Source organism: Molossus molossus, unplaced genomic scaffold (assembly GCF_014108415.1).
Source record: "Molossus molossus isolate mMolMol1 unplaced genomic scaffold, mMolMol1.p scaffold_m16_p_9, whole genome shotgun sequence".
Lineage (NCBI taxonomy): Eukaryota > Metazoa > Chordata > Mammalia > Chiroptera > Molossidae > Molossus > Molossus molossus.
In genome coordinates this window covers 108,449,860-108,453,534 of record NW_023425403.1, presented here as the reverse complement: position 1 = coordinate 108,453,534, position 3,675 = coordinate 108,449,860, and positions in this window count along the sequence as shown.

The following is a 3,675-nucleotide window of genomic DNA, read 5'->3' as shown; positions in this document are numbered from 1 at the left end:
AGCTTCTTAATCCTTCACTCACTAATCTCTGCTGAATATGAATTTCTCCTGAAGCTTCCTTCCTCCCATGCCACGTAGTTCGTTTTCTTGTATCTCTTGGCCCTGTACCATTCTGCTGTGGGCCTTTTCCTGGCATTCCTCGCAATTCTTCCGCGAGCTTCTCTTCTCCTGCCGCATGCTCTCGGGTCTTCTGCCCTGCAGTTCTGATATGGCCCTGGCTGCTGGTGGCCCCCGCGTCTCCGCAGCTCCCGCACACCTTTCTTCAGGCGTCGGACTCAGGCAGCCTCTGTCAGGTCTGCATGTCTGCAGGGAGAGCTCACAGCCCCGGGAAGTAAGTGTACAGCCAGCCAGATGCTTCGTCCTCCCCACCAACAGATGCTGCTCCGTGTTCCCGACTTGATTCGGCACACCCGGGCCGTGGACTAAACGTCTCGAAGCCATTGTTCTGTTTCTGTCCCCTTCCCTCCCCCACAGGTAACGAATCATAAAGCCTCACTGTCTTCCCTCATGTGTGTCTCTGTGTCTGCTTTTCTTCAGCTCTTTTCTCATCAGCTCTGCACATGGGCTCCCTGCTCCGCGTCCTCCCAGCCCCGCTGTGCTCCCGAGGTGGCCCCTGCCTGTCACAGCCGCGGTGCAGCTCCATCCTGGGCCGCCTCTGTCTGCCGGTCTGAGGGCCCAGGAAACAGGGGAGCTCCTCCTCCAGATCCGGCCCCTCCAGCGCTCAGGACCCTGCAGGCCAGGACGGTCCTGACCCCTCTCAGCTCAGGGCCCTGCAGGCCAGGACGGTCTTGACCCCTCTCAGCTCTGAGAACCCTGCAGGCCAGGACGGTCCTGACCCCTCTCAGCTCAGGGCCCTGCAGGCCAGGACGGTCCTGACCCCTCTCAGCTCTGAGGACCCTGCAGGCCAGACGGTCCTGACGCCTCTCAGCTCTGAGAACCCTGCAGGCCAGGACGGTCCTGACGTCTCTCAGCTCTGAAGACCCTGCAGGCCAGGACGGTCCTGACGCCACTCAGCTCTGAGAAACCTGCAGGCCAGGACGGTCCTGACGTCTCTCAGCTCTGAAGACCCTGCAGGCCAGGACGGTCCTGACCCCTCTCAGCTCTGAGGACCCTGCAGGCCAGGACGGTCCTGACCCCTCTCAGCTCCGAGGACCCTGCAGGCCAGGACGGTCCTGACCCCTCTCAGCTCCGAGGACCCTGCAGGCCAGGACGGTCCTGACGTCTCTCAGCTCTCAGGACCCTGCAGGCCAGGACGGTCCTGACCCTCTCAGCTCTCAGGACCCTGCAGGCCAGGACGGTCCTGACCCCTCTCAGCTCTGAGGACCCTGCAGGCCAGGACGGTCCTGACCCTCTCAGCTCTCAGGACCCTGCAGGCCAGGACGGTCCTGACCCTCTCAGCTCTGAGGGCCCTGCAGGCCAGGACGGTCCTGACCCCTCTCAGCTCTGAGGACCCTGCAGGCCAGGACGGTCCTGACCCTCTCAGCTCTGAGGACCCTGCAGGCCAGGACGGTCCTGACCCCTCTCAGCTCTCAGGACCATGCAGGCCAGGACGGTCCTGACCCCTCTCAACTCTCAGGACCATTCAGGCCAGGACGGTCCTGACCCCTCTCAGCTCTGAGAGCCCTGCAGGCCAGGACGGTCCTGACCCTCTCAGCTCTGAGGACCCTGCAGGCCAGGACGGTCCTGACCCTCTCAGCTCTGAGAACCCTACAGGCCAGGACGGTCCTGACCCTCTCAGCTCTGAGGACCCTGCAGGCCAGGACGGTCCTGACCCTCTCAGCTCTGAGGACCCTGCAGGCGAGGACGGTCCTGACCCCTCTCAGCTCTGAGGACCCTGCAGGCCAGGACGGTCCTGACCCCTCTCAGCTCTCAGGACCCTGCAGGCCAGGACGTTCCTGACCCCTCTCATCTCTGAGAGCCCTGCAGGCCAGGACGGTCCTGACCCCTCTCAGCTCTGAGGACCCTGCAGGCCAGGACGGTCCTGACCCCTCTCAGCTCTGAGGGCCCTGCAGGCCAGGACGGTCCTGACCCTCTCAGCTCTGAGGACCCTGCAGGCCAGGACGGTCCTGACCCTCTCAGCTCTGAGGACCCTGCAGGCCAGGACGGTCCTGACCCTCTCAGCTCTGAGGACCCTGCAGGCCGGGACGGTCCTGACCCTCTCAGCTCTGAGGACCCTGCAGGCCGGGACGGTCCTGACCCTCTCAGCTGTCATGACCCTGCAGGCCAGGACGGTCCTGACCCCTCTCAGCTCTGAGGACCTGCAGGCCAGGACGTTCCTGACCCCTCTCATCTCTGAGAGCCCTGCAGGCCAGGACGGTCCTGACCCCTCTCAGCTCTGAGGACCCTGCAGGCCAGGACAGTCCTGACCCCTCTCAGCTCTCAGGGCCCTGCAGGCCAGGACGGTCCTGACCCCTCTCAGCTCTCAGGGCCCTGCAGGTCAGGACGGTCCTGACCCCTCTCAACTCTCAGGACCATGCAGGCCAGGACGGTCCTGACCCCTCTCAGCTCTGAGAGCCCTGCAGGCCAGGACGGTCCTGACCCTCTCAGCTCTGAGGACCCTGCAGGCCAGGACGGTCCTGACCCCTCTCAGCTCTGAGGACCCTGCAGGCCAGGACGGTCCTGACCCTCTCAGCTCTGAGAACCCTACAGGCCAGGACGGTCCTGACCCTCTCAGCTCTGAGAACCCTGCAGGCCAGGACGGTCCTGACCCTCTCAGCTCTGAGAACCCTGCAGGCCAGGATGGTCCTGACCCCTCTCAGCTCAGGGCCCTGCAGGCCAGGACGGTCCTGACCCCTCTCAGCTCTGAGGACCCTGCAGGCCAGACGGTCCTGACGCCTCTCAGCTCTGAGAACCCTGCAGGCCAGGACGGTCGTGACCCTCTCAGCTCCCAGGACCCTGCAGGCCAGGACGGTCCTGACCCTCTCAGCTCTGAGGACCCTGCAGGCCAGGACGGTCCTGACCCCTCTCAGCTCCGAGGACCCTGCAGGCCAGGACGGTCCTGACGTCTCTCAGCTCTGAAGACCTTGCAGGCCAGGACGGTCCTGACGCCACTCAGCTCTGAGAACCCTGCAGGCCAGGACGGTCCTGACGTCTCTCAGCTCTCAGGACCCTGCAGGCCAGGACGGTCCTGACCCTCTCAGCTCTCAGGACCCTGCAGGCCAGGACGGTCCTGACCCTCTCAGCTCTGAGGACCCTGCAGGCCATGACGGTCCTGACCCCTCTCAGCTCTCAGGACCATGCAGGCCAGGACGGTCCTGACCCCTCTCAGCTCTCAGGACCATGCAGGCCAGGACGGTCCTGACCCCTCTCAACTCTCAGGACCCTGCAGGCCAGGACGGTCCTGACCCCTCTCAACTCTCAGGACCATGCAGGCCAGGACGGTCCTGACCCCTCTCATCTCTGAGAGCCCTGCAGGCCAGGACGGTCCTGACCCCTCTCAGCTCTGAGGACCCTGCAGGCCAGGACGGTCCTGACCCCTCTCAGCTCTGAGGACCCTGCAGGCCTGGACGGTCCTGACCCCTCTCAGCTCTGAGGACCCTGCAGGCCAGGACGGTCCTGACCCCTCTCAGCTCTGAGGGCCCTGCAGGCCAGGACTGTCCTGACCCTCTCAGCTCTGAGGACCCTGCAGGCCAGACGGTCCTGACCCCTCTCAGCTCTCAGGACCCTGCAGGCCAG